A 13900-nucleotide genomic window follows, 5' to 3' on the forward strand; every position below is an offset into this window, starting at 1 on the left:
CAGCAGCTAGCTGATGTTCCAAAGCGCCGAGTCACCAGCGCCCGGCTCAACACCAAGCGATGTCTCCTCACCGACACCGATACCGACAGCTTCAGGGAGAGACAGAGAGAATTGTTCCTTTTCACCTGCGTCTGTGACAGACTGGCGGAGGTAATTGCAACACTGCCAAGTTAGTGCTCAAAAGAATCTTCCTGTTCCAGGGAGGGGCTGGTAACTTAAGTCGATCATGCATTTTGCAGTGGCTTACAGAACAACAACCTGCATTTATATAGTGCCTTCAACGTAGTGACAGGTCCCCGGGCGCTTCGCAGGAGTGTTATGAGATTTAAGAATTTAACACCAAGTAGAAATTTAGGGCAGGTGACCAAAAGCTTGATAGGTTTTAAGAAGTGTCTTGAAGGAGGAGAGAGAGGCGGAGAGGTTTAGGGAGGGAGTTCCAGAGCTTGGGGCCCAGGCAACAGAAGGCACGGCCACCGATGGTGGAGCGATTATAATCAGGGATTGATCAGGAGGGCAGAATTTAGGGAGTGCAGACATTTCGGGGGGTTGTGGGGCTGGAGGAGATTACAGAGATAGGGAGGGGCGAGGGCCATGGAGGGCTCAAAGCCGCTTCTGCCCCGTGTCCTAACTCGCACCCAGTCCCGCTCACCCATCACCCCCTGTGCTCACTGCCCCGTGTCCTAACTCGCACCCAGTCCTGCTCACCCATCACCCCCTGTGCTCACTGCCCCGTGTCCTAACTCGCACCGAGTCCCGCTCACCCATCACCCCCTGTGCTCACTGCCCCGTGTCCTAACTCGCACCGAGTCCCACTCACCCATCACCCCCTGTGCTCACTGCCCCGTGTCCTAACTCGCACCCAGTCCCACTCACCCATCACCCTGTGCTCACTGCCCCGTGTCCTAACTTGCACCGAGTCCCGCTCACCCATCACCCCCTGTGCTCACTGCCCCGTGTCCTAACTCGCACCGAGTCCCACTCACCCATCACCCCCTGTGCTCGCTGCCCCGCGTCCTAACTCGCACCGAGTCCCACTCACCCATCACCCCCTGTGCTCGCTGCCCCGTGTCCTAACTCGCACCGAGTCCCACTCACCCATCACCCCCTGTGCACCCTGCCCCGTATTCTAACTCGCACCGAGTCCCGCTCACCCATCACCCCCTGTGCTCGCTGCCCCGTGTCCTAACTCGCACCCAGTCCCGCTCACCCATCACCCCCTGTGCACCCTGCCCCGTGTCTGAACTCGCACCCAGTCCCGCTCACCCATCATCCCCTGTGCTCGCTGCCCCGTGTCCTAACTCGCACCGAGTCCCACTCACCCATCACCCCCTGTGCTCGCTGCCCCGTGTCCTAACTCGCACCGAGTCCCACTCACCCATCACCCCCTGTGCACCCTGCCCCGTATCCTAACTCGCACCGAGTCCCGCTCACCCATCACCCTCTGTGCTCACTGACCCCGTGTCCTAACTCTCACCCAGTCCCGCTCACCCATCACCCCCTGTGCTCGCTGCCCCGTGTCCTAACTCGCACCCAGTCCCGCTCACCCATCACCCCCTGTGCTCGCTGCCCCGTGTCCTAACTCGCACCCAGTCCTGCTCACCCATCACCCCCTGTGCTCGCTGCCCCGTGTCCTAACTCGCACCCAGTCCCGCTCACTCATCACCCCCTGTGCTCGCTGCCCCGTGTCCTAACTCGCACCCAGTCCCGCTCACCCATCACCTCCTGTGCTCACTGCTCCGTGTCCTAACTCGCACCGAGTCCCACTCACCCATCACCCCCTGTGCTCGCTGCCCCGTGTCCTAACTCACACCCAGTCCCGCTCACCCATCACCCCCTGTGCTCGCTGCCCGTGTCCTAACTCGCACCCAGTCCCGCTCACCCATCACCCCCTGTGCTCACTGCCCCGTGTCCTAACTCGCACCCAGTCCCGCTCACCCATCACCTCCTGTGCTCACTGCTCCGTGTCCTAACTCGCACCGAGTCCCACTCACCCATCACCCCCTGTACTCGCTGCCCCCGTGTCCTAACTCGCACCGAGTCCCACTCACCCATCACCCCCTGTACTCGCTGCCCCCGTGTCCTAACTCGCACTGAGTCCCGCTCACCCATCACCCCCTGTGCTCGCTGACCCCGTGTCCTAACTCGCACCGAGTCCCGCTCACCCATCACCCTCTGTGCTCACTGCCCCGTGTCCTAACTCACACCCAGTCCCGCTCACCCATCACCTCCTGTGCTCACTGCTCCGTGTCCTAACTCGCACCGAGTCCCACTCACCCATCACCCCCTGTGCTCGCTGCCCCGTGTCCTAACTCGCACCGAGTCCCACTCACCCATCACCCCCTGTGCTCGCTGCCCCGTGTCCTAACTCGCACCCAGTCCCGCTCACCCATCACCTCCTGTGCTCACTGCTCCGTGTCCTAACTCGCACCGAGTCCCACTCACCCATCACCCCCTGTACTCGCTGCCCCCGTGTCCTAACTCGCACCGAGTCCCACTCACCCATCACCCCCTGTACTCGCTGCCCCCGTGTCCTAACTCGCACCGAGTCCCACTCACCCATCACCCCCTGTGCTCGCTGCCCCGTGTCCTAACTCGCACCGAGTCCCACTCACCCATCACCCCCTGTGCTCGCTGCCCCGTGTCCTAACTCGCACCGAGTCCCACTCACCCATCACCCCCTGTGCACCCTGCCCCGTATTCTAACTCGCACCGAGTCCCGCTCACCCATCACCCCCTGTGCTCGCTGCCCCGTGTCCTAACTCGCACCCAGTCCCGCTCACCCATCACCCCCTGTGCACCCTGCCCCGTGTCTGAACTCGCACCCAGTCCCGCTCACCCATCATCCCCTGTGCTCGCTGCCCCGTGTCCTAACTCGCACCGAGTCCCACTCACCCATCACCCCCTGTGCTCGCTGCCCCGTGTCCTAACTCGCACCGAGTCCCACTCACCCATCACCCCCTGTGCACCCTGCCCCGTATCCTAACTCGCACCGAGTCCCGCTCACCCATCACCCTCTGTGCTCGCTGACCCCGTGTCCTAACTCTCACCCAGTCCCGCTCACCCATCACCCCCTGTGCTCGCTGCCCCGTGTCCTAACTCGCACCCAGTCCCGCTCACCCATCACCCCCTGTGCTCGCTGCCCCGTGTCCTAACTCGCACCCAGTCCCGCTCACCCATCACCCCCTGTGCTCGCTGCCCCGTGTCCTAACTCGCACCCAGTCCCGCTCACCCATCACCCCCTGTGCTCGCTGCCCCGTGTCCTAACTCGCACCCAGTCCCGCTCACCCATCACCTCCTGTGCTCACTGCTCCGTGTCCTAACTCGCACCGAGTCCCACTCACCCATCACCCCCTGTGCTCGCTGCCCCGTGTCCTAACTCACACCCAGTCCCGCTCACCCATCACCCCCTGTGCTCGCTGCCCCGTGTCCTAACTCGCACCCAGTCCCGCTCACCCATCACCCCCTGTGCTCACTGCCCCGTGTCCTAACTCGCACCGAGTCCCGCTCACCCATCACCCTCTGTGCTCACTGCCCCGTGTCCTAACTCGCACCGAGTCCCACTCACCCATCACCCCCTGTGCTCGCTGCCCCGTGTCCTAACTCGCACCCAGTCCCGCTCACCCATCACCTCCTGTGCTCACTGCTCCGTGTCCTAACTCGCACCGAGTCCCACTCACCCATCACCCCCTGTACTCGCTGCCCCCGTGTCCTAACTCGCACCGAGTCCCACTCACCCATCACCGCCTGTACTCGCTGCCCCCGTGTCCTAACTCGCACTGAGTCCCGCTCACCCATCACCCCCTGTGCTCGCTGACCCCGTGTCCTAACTCGCACCGAGTCCCGCTCACCCATCACCCTCTGTGCTCACTGCCCCGTGTCCTAACTCACACCCAGTCCCGCTCACCCATCACCTCCTGTGCTCACTGCTCCGTGTCCTAACTCGCACCGAGTCCCACTCACCCATCACCCCCTGTGCTCGCTGCCCCGTGTCCTAACTCGCACCGAGTCCCACTCACCCATCACCCCCTGTGCTCGCTGCCCCGTGTCCTAACTCGCACCCAGTCCCGCTCACCCATCACCTCCTGTGCTCACTGCTCCGTGTCCTAACTCGCACCGAGTCCCACTCACCCATCACCCCCTGTACTCGCTGCCCCCGTGTCCTAACTCGCACCGAGTCCCACTCACCCATCACCCCCTGTACTCGCTGCCCCCGTGTCCTAACTCGCACTGAGTCCCGCTCACCCATCACCCCCTGTGCTCGCTGACCCCGTGTCCTAACTCGCACCGAGTCCCGCTCACCCATCACCCCCTGTGCTCGCTGACCCCGTGTCCTAACTCGCACCGAGTCCCACTCACCCATCACCCCCTGTGCTCGCTGACCTACATTGGCTCCTGGTTAAGCAACGCCTCGATTTCAAAATTCTCATTCTTGTTTACAAATCCCTCCATGGCCCTCGCCCCTCCCTATCTCTGTAATCTCCTCCAGCCCCACAACCCCCCGAGATCTCTGCACTCCTCTAATTCTGCCCTCCTGACCATCCCTGATTATAATCACTCCACCATCGGTGGCCGTGCCTTCTGTTGCCTGGGCCCCAAGCTCTGGAACTCCCTCCCTAAACCTCTCCGCCTCTCTCTCCTCCTTCAAGACGCTCCTTAAAACCCACCTCTTTCACCCAGCTTTTGGTCACCTGCCCCTAATTTCTACTTATGCGGAGACCAATTTTTGTCTCAGAACGCTCCTGGGACGTTAAAGGCGCTGTATAAATGCACGTTGTTGGTGGGGTAGCGAGTTCTTCTCAACCACTTTCACGCAGCGAGTTGTTGTGATCAGGAACGCGCTGCCTGAAAGGGCGGTGGGAGCAGATTCAATAGTAACTTTCAAACCGGGAATTGGATCAATACTGGACGGGGAAACATTCACCGGGCTGTGGGGAGAGAGCGGGAGGGAGTGGGACTGATGGGATCGCTCGCTCGATGGGCCCAATGGCCTCCTCCTGTGCAACTCTCTCCCTACTTGTTAAAGCTGCAGCCACAGACGGCGCAGAATATCACGGATCATTTCCATCTACTGACTGCCCTCTGCTGCTTTTCTCCGCAAGGCTCTTGGATTCGGAGCCAAGCCGTCGTCTGCGCACTGCCGTGTCCAACCTTGCCCTCTTCCCTCCTGCGGCGATATAACTCTCGGAACCCGCACCCCGCCTGCACCTTGCTCCAGTTCCGAGAAGGGAATGAGGGAAGCGCGTTCTGCCCACCTCCGGAACCTCGGAAGACACGGCAGCAGCTAGCTGATGTTCCAAAGCGCCGAGTCACCAGCGCCCGGCTCAACGCCAAGCGATGTCTCCTCACCGACACCGATACCGACAGCTTCAGGGAGAGACAGAGAGAATTGTTCCTTTACACCTGCGTCTGTGACAGACTGGCGGAGGTAATTGCAACACTGCCAAGTTAGTGCTCAAAAGAATCTTCCTGTTCCAGGGAGGGGCTGGTAACTTAAGTCGATCATGCATTTTGCAGTGGCTTACAGAACAACAACCTGCATTTATATAGTGCCTTCAACGTAGTGACAGGTCCCCAGGCGCTTCGCAGGAGTGTTATGAGATTTAAGAATTTAACACCAAGCCGCATAAGTAGAAATTTAGGGCAGGTGACCAAAAGCTTGATAGGTTTTAAGAAGCGTCTTGAAGGAGGAGAGAGAGGCGGAGAGGTTTAGGGAGGGAGTTCCAGAGCTTGGGGCCCAGGCAACAGAAGGCACGGCCACCGATGGTGGAGCGATGAAAATCAGGGATTGATCAGGAGGGCAGAATTTAGGGAGTGCAGACATTTCGGGGGGTTGTGGGGCTGGAGGAGATTACAGAGATAGGGAGGGGCGAGGGCCATGGAGGGCTCAAAGCCGCTTCTGCCCCGTGTCCTAACTCGCACCCAGTCCCGCTCACCCATCACCCCCTGTGCTCACTGCCCCGTGTCCTAACTCACACCGAGTCCCGCTCACCCATCACCCCCTGTGCTCACTGCCCCGTGTCCTAACTCGCACCCAGTCCCGCTCACCCATCACCCCCTGTGCTCACTGCCCCGTGTCCTAACTCGCACCGAGTCCCGCTCACCCATCACCCCCTGTGCTCACTGCCCCGTGTCCTAACTCGCACCGAGTCCCGCTCACCCATCACCCCCTGTGCTCACTGCCCCGTGTCCTAACTCGCACCGAGTCCCACTCACCCATCACCCCCTGTGCTCACTGCCCCGTGTCCTAACTCGCACCGAGTCCCGCTCACCCATCACCCCCTGTGCTCACTGCCCCGTGTCCTAACTCGCACCCAGTCCCGCTCACCCATCACCCCCTGTGCTCACTGCCCCGTGTCCTAACTCGCACCCAGTCCCGCTCACCCATCACCCCCTGTGCTCACTGCCCCGTGTCCTAACTCTCACCGAGTCCCGCTCACCCATCACCCCCTGTGCTCACTGCCCCGTGTCCTAACTCGCACCGAGTCCCGCTCACCCATCACCCCCTGTGCTCGCTGCCCCGTGTCCTAACTCGCACCCTGTCCCACTCACCCATCACCCCCTGTGCTCGCTGCCCCGTGTCCTAACTCGCACCGAGTCCCACTCACCCATCACCCCCTGTGCTCGCTGCCCCGTGTCCTAACTCGCACCGAGTCCCACTCACCCATCACTCCCTGTGCTCGCTGCCCCGTGTCCTAACTCGCACCGAGTCCCACTCACCCATCACCCCCTGTGCTCGCTGCCCCGTGTCCTAACTCGCACCGAGTCCCACTCACCCATCACCCCCTGTGCACCCTGCCCCGTATTCTAACTCGCACCGAGTCCCGCTCACCCATCACCCCCTGTGCTCACTGCCCCGTGTCCTAACTCGCACCGAGTCCCGCTCACCCATCACCCACTGTGCTCACTGCCCCGTGTCCTAACTCGCACCCAGTCCCGCTCACCCATCATCCCCTGTGCTCGCTGCCCCGTGTCCTAACTCGCACCGAGTCCCACTCACCCATCACCCCCTGTGCTCACTGCCCCGTGTCCTAACTCACACCGAGTCCCGCTCACCCATCACCCCCTGTGCTCACTGCCCCGTGTCCTAACTCGCACCGAGTCCCGCTCACCCATCACCCACTGTGCTCACTGCCCCGTGTCCTAACTCACACCCAGTCCCGCTCACCCATCACCCCCTGTGCTCACTGCCCCGTGTCCTAACTCACACCCAGTCCCGCTCACCCATCACCCCCTGTGCTCGCTGCCCCGTGTCCTAACTCGCACCCAGTCCCGCTCACCCATCACCTCCTGTGCTCACTGCTCCGTGTCCTAACTCGCACCGAGTCCCACTCACCCATCACCCCCTGTGCTCGCTGCCCCGTGTCCTAACTCGCACCCAGTCCCGCTCACCCATCACCTCCTGTGCTCACTGCTCCGTGTCCTAACTCGCACCGAGTCCCACTCACCCATCACCCCCTGTACTCGCTGCCCCCGTGTCCTAACTCGCACCGAGTCCCGCTCACCCATCACCCCCTGTGCTCACTGCCCCGTGTCCTAACTCGCACCCAGTCCCGCTCACCCATCACCTCCTGTGCTCACTGCTCCGTGTCCTAACTCGCACCGAGTCCCACTCATCCATCACCCCCTGTACTCGCTGCCCCCGTGTCCTAACTCGCACCGAGTCCCACTCACCCATCACCCCCTGTGCTCGCTGACCTACATTGGCTCCTGGTTAAGCAACGCCTCGATTTCAAAATTCTCATTCTTGTTTACAAATCCCTCCGTGGCCCTCGCCCCTCCCTATCTCTGTAATCTCCTCCAGCCCCACAACCCCCCGAGATCTCTGCACTCCTCTAATTCTGCCCTCCTGACCATCCCTGATTATAATCGCTCCACCATCGGTGGCCGTGCCTTCTGTTGCCTGGGCCCCAAGCTCTGGAACTCCCTCCCTAAACCTCTCCTCCTCTCTCTCCTCCTTCAAGACGCTCCTTAAAACCCACCTCTGTGACCCAGCTTTTGGTCACCTGCCCCTAATTTCTACTTATGCGGAGACCAATTTTTGTCTCAGAACGCTCCTGGGACGTTAAAGGCGCTGTATAAATGCACGTTGTTGGTGGGGTAGCGAGTTCTTCTCAACCACTTTCACGCAGCGAGTTGTTGTGATCAGGAACGCGCTGCCTGAAAGGGCGGTGGGAGCAGATTCAATAGTAACTTTCAAACCGGGAATTGGATCAATACTGGACGGGGAAACATTCACCGGGCTGTGGGGAGAGAGCGGGAGGGAGTGGGACTGATGGGATCGCTCGCTCGATGGGCCCAATGGCCTCCTCCTGTGCAACTCTCTCCCTACTTGTTAAAGCTGCAGCCACAGACGGCGCAGAATATCACGGATCATTTCCATCTACTGACTGCCCTCTGCTGCTTTTCTCCGCAAGGCTCTTGGATTCGGAGCCAAGCCGTCGTCTGCGCACTGCCGTGTCCAACCTTGCCCTCTTCCCTCCTGCGGCGATATAACTCTCGGAACCCGCACCCCGCCTGCACCTTGCTCCAGTTCCGAGAAGGGAATGAGGGAAGCGCGTTCTGCCCACCTCCGGAACCTCGGAAGACACGGCAGCAGCTAGCTGATGTTCCAAAGCGCCGAGTCACCAGCGCCCGGCTCAACGCCAAGCGATGTCTCCTCACCGACACCGATACCGACAGCTTCAGGGAGAGACAGAGAGAATTGTTCCTTTACACCTGCGTCTGTGACAGACTGGCGGAGGTAATTGCAACACTGCCAAGTTAGTGCTCAAAAGAATCTTCCTGTTCCAGGGAGGGGCTGGTAACTTAAGTCGATCATGCATTTTGCAGTGGCTTACAGAACAACAACCTGCATTTATATAGTGCCTTCAACGTAGTGACAGGTCCCCAGGCGCTTCGCAGGAGTGTTATGAGATTTAAGAATTTAACACCAAGTAGAAATTTAGGGCAGGTGACCAAAAGCTTGATAGGTTTTAAGAAGCGTCTTGAAGGAGGAGAGAGAGGCGGAGAGGTTTAGGGAGGGAGTTCCAGAGCTTGGGGCCCAGGCAACAGAAGGCACGGCCACCGATGGTGGAGCGATTATAATCAGGGATTGATCAGGAGGGCAGAATTTAGGGAGTGCAGACATTTCGGGGGGTTGTGGGGCTGGAGGAGATTACAGAGATAGGGAGGGGCGAGGGCCATGGAGGGCTCAAAGCCGCTTCTGCCCCGTGTCCTAACTCGCACCCAGTCCCGCTCACCCATCACCCCCTGTGCTCACTGCCCCGTGTCCTAACTCGCACCCAGTCCCGCTCACCCATCACCCCCCTGTGCTCACTGCCCCGTGTCCTAACTCACACCGAGTCCCGCTCACCCATCACCCCCTGTGCTCACTGCCCCGTGTCCTAACTCACACCCAGTCCCGCTCACCCATCACCCCCTGTGCTCACTGCCCCGTGTCCTAACTCGCACCGAGTCCCGCTCACCCATCACCCCCTGTGCTCACTGCCCCGTGTCCTAACTCGCACCGAGTCCCGCTCACCCATCACCCCCTGTGCTCACTGCCCCGTGTCCTAACTCACACCCAGTCCCGCTCACCCATCACCCCCTGAGCTCACTGCCCCGTGTCTTAACTCGCACCCAGTCCCGCTCACCCATCACCCCCTGTGCTCGCTGAAAGAAAGAAAGAAAGATTGCATTTATATAGCGCCCTTCATGACCACCGGACGTCTCAAAGCACTTTACAGCCAATGAAGTACTTTTCTTTTTGGAATATAGTCACTGTTGTAATGTGGGAAACATGGCAACCAATTTGCACACAGCAAGCTCCCACACACAGCAATGTGATAACGACGCAGATAATCTGTTTTTTTGTTATGTTGATTGAGGGATAAATATTGGCCCCAGGACACCGGGGAGAACTCCCCTGCTCTTCTTCAAAATAGTGGCCATGGAATAGATTTATATCCACCTGAGAACAGACGGGGCCTCGGTTTAATGTCCCATCTGAAAGACGGCACCTCCGACAGTGCGGCGCTCCCTCAGTGCTGCCCCTCCGACAGTGCAGCACTCCCTCAGTACTGCCCCTCCGACAGTGCGGCGCTCCCTCAGTACTGCCCGTCCGACAGTGCGGCGCTCCCTCAGTACTGCCCCTCCGACAGTGCGGCGCTCCCTCAGTACTGCCCCTCCGACAGTACGGCGCTCCCTCAGTGCTGTCCCTCCGACAGTGCGGCGCTCCCTCAGTACTGCCCCTCCGACAGTGCGGCACTCCCTCAGTACTGTCCCTCCGACAGTGCGGCGCTCCCTCAGTACTGCCCCTCCGACAGTGCGGCGCTCCCTTAGTACTGCCCCTCCGACAGTGCGGCACTCCCTTAGTACTGCCACTCCGACAGTGCGGCACTCCCTCAGCACTGCCCCTCCGACAGTGCTGCGCTCCCTCAGTACTGTCCCTACGACAGTGCGGCACTCCCTCAGCACTGCCCCTCCGACAGCACGGCGCTCCCTTAGTACTGCCCCTCCGACAGTGCGGCGCTCCCTCAGTACTGCCCCTCCGACAGTGCGGCACTCCCTCAGCACTGCCCCTCCGACAGTGCGGCGCTCCCTCAGTACTGCCCCTCCGACAGTGCGGCACTCCCTCAGTACTGTCCCTCCGACAGTGCGGCGCTCCCTCAGTACTGCCCCTCCGACAGTGCGGCGCTCCCTTAGTACTGCCCCTCCGACAGTGCGGCACTCCCTTAGTACTGCCACTCCGACAGTGCGGCACTCCCTCAGCACTGCCCCTCCGACAGTGCTGCGCTCCCTCAGTACTGTCCCTACGACAGTGCGGCACTCCCTCAGCACTGCCCCTCCGACAGCACGGCGCTCCCTCAGTACTGTCCCTACGACAGTGCGGCACTCCCTCAGCACTGCCCCTCCGACAGCACGGCGCTCCCTTAGTACTGCCCCTCCGACAGTGCAGCGTTCCCTCAGTACTGCCCCTCCCACAGTGCGGCACTCCCTTAGTACTGCTCCTCCGACAGTGCGGCACTCCCTCAGTACTGCCCCTCCGACAGTGCAGCGTTCCCTCAGTACTGCCCCTCCCACAGTGCGGCACTCCCTTAGTACTGCTCCTCCGACAGTGCGGCACTCCCTCAGTACTGCTCCTCCGACAGTGCGGCACTCCCTCAGTACTGCCCCTCCGACAGTGCGACGCTCCCTCAGTACTGCCCCTCCGACAGTGCGGCACTCCCTCAGTACTGCCCCTCCGACAGTGCGGCGCTCCCTCAGTACTGCCCCTCCGACAGTGCGGCACTCCCTCAGCACTGCCCCTCCGACAGTGCGGCGCTCCCTCAGTACTGCCCCTCCGACAGTGCGGCGCTCCCTCAGTACTGCCCCTCCGACAGTGCGGCACTCCCTTCGTACTGCTCCTCCGACAGTGCGGCACTCCCTCAGTACTGCCCCTCCGACAGTGCGGCGCTCCCTCAGTACTGCCCCTCCGACAGTGCGGCACTCCCTTAGTACTGCCCCTCCGACAGTGCGGCACTGCCTCAGTATCGCCCCTCCGACAGTGCGGCACTCCCTCAGTACTGCCCCTCCGACAGTGCGGCACTCCCTCAGTACCGCCCCTCTGACAGTGCGGCACTCCCTCAGTACTGCCCCTCTGACAGATAGATAGACAGATAGAAACAGAAACATAGAAAATAGGTGCAGGAGTAGGCCATTTGGCCCTTCGAGCCTGCACCACCATTCAATAAGATCATGGCTGATCATTCCTTCAGTACCCCTTTCCTGCTTTCTCTCCATACCCCTTGATCCCTTTAGCCGTAAGGGCCATATCTAACTCCCTCTTGAATATATCCAATGAACTGGCATCAACAACTCTCTGTGGCAGGGAATTCCACAGGTTAACAACTCTCTGAGTGAAGAAGTTTCTCCTCATCTCAGTCCTAAATGGCTTACCCCTTATACTAAGACTATGTCTCCTGGTTCTGGACTTCCCCAACATCGGGAACATTCTTCCCGCATCTAACCTGTCCAGTCCCGTCAGAATCTTATACGTTTCTATGAGAACCCCTCTCATCCTTCTAAACTCCAGTGAATAAAGGCCCACTTGATCCAGTCTCTCCTCATATGACAGTCCAGCCATCCCTGGAATTAGTCTGGTGAACCTTCACTGCACTCCCTCAATAGCAAGAACGTCCTTCCTCAGATTAGGAGACCAAAACTGAACACAATATTCCAGGTGAGGCCTCACCAAGGCCCTGTACAACTGTAGTAAGACTTCACTGCTCCTATACTCAAATCCCCGAGCTATGAAGGCCAACATACCATTTGCCTTCACCGCCTGCTGTACCTGCATGCCAACCTTCAATGACTGATGAACCATGACACCCAGGTCTCGTTGCACCTCCCCTTTTCCTAATCTGCCGCCATTCAGATAATATTCTGCCTTCATGTTTTTGCCCCCAAAATGGATAACCTCACATTTATCCACATTATACTGCATCTGCCATGCATTTGCCCACTCACCTAACCTGTCCACGTCACCCTGCAGCCTGTTAGCATTCCCCTCACAGCTCACACGGCCACCCAGCTTAGTGTCATCTGCAAACTTGGAGATATTACACTCAATTCCTTCACCGAAATCGTTAATGTATATTGTAAATAGCTGGGGTCCCAGCACTGAGCCCTGCGGCACCCCACTAGTCACTGCCTGCCATTCTGGAAATAACCCATTTATCTCGACTCTCTGCTTCCTGTCTGCCAATCAGTTCCCTATCCACGTCAGTATATTACCCTCAATACCATGTGCTTTGACTTTGCACACCAATCTCTTGTGCGGGACCTTGTCAAAAGCCTTTTGAAAGTCCAAATACACCACATCAACTGGTTCTGCTAGTTACATCCTCAAAAAATTCCAGAAGATTTGTCAAGCATGATTTCCCTTTCATAAATCCATGCTGACTTGGACTGATTCTGTCACTGCTTTCCAAATGCACTGCTATTTCATCCTTAATGATTGATTCCAACATTTTCCCCACTACTGATGTCAGGCTAACCAGTCCAAAATTACCCGTTTTCTCTCTCACTCCTTTTTTAAAAAGTGGTGTTACATTAGCTACCCTCCAGTCCATAGGAACTGATCCAGAGTCGATAGACTGTTGGAAAATGATCACCAATGCATCCACTATTTCTAGGGCCACTTCCTTAAGTACTCTGGGATGCAGACTATCAGGCCCCGGGGACTTCTCGGCCTTCAATCCCATCAATTTCCCTAACACAATTTCCCGCCTAATAAGGATATCCCTCATTTCCTCATTCTCACTAGACCCTCGGTCCCCTAGTATATTTGGAAGATTATTTGTGTCTTCCTTCGTGAAGACAGAACCAAAGTATTTGTCCAATTGGTCTGCCATTTCTTTGTTCCCCATTATAAATTCACCTCAATCTGACTGCAAAGCACCTATGTTTGTCTTCACTAATCTTTTTCTCTTCACATATTTATTGAAGCTTTTGCAGTCAGTTTTTATGTTCTCTGCAAGCTTCCTCTCGTACTCTATTTCCCCCCTCTTAATTAAACCCTCTGTTTAATTCTACTCTGTTGAATTCTAAATTTCTCCCAGTCCTCAGGTTTGTTGCTTTTTCTAGCCAATTGATATGACTCTTCCTTGGCCTTAAGGCTATCCTTAATTTCCCTTGTTAGCCACGGTTGAGCCACCTTCCCCATTTTATTTTTACTCCAGACAGGGATGTAGAATTGCTGAAGTTCATCCATATGATCTTTAAATGTTTGCCATTGCCTATCCACCGTCAACCCTTTGCCAGTCTATTCTAGCCAATACATGTCTCATACCATCGAAGTTACCTTTCCTTAAGTTCAGGACCCTAGTTTCCGAATTAACTGTGTCACTCTCCATCTTAATAAAGAATTCTACCATATTAT

Source organism: Pristiophorus japonicus, chromosome 20 (genome assembly GCF_044704955.1).
Source record: "Pristiophorus japonicus isolate sPriJap1 chromosome 20, sPriJap1.hap1, whole genome shotgun sequence".
NCBI classification, from domain to species: Eukaryota; Metazoa; Chordata; class Chondrichthyes; family Pristiophoridae; genus Pristiophorus; species Pristiophorus japonicus.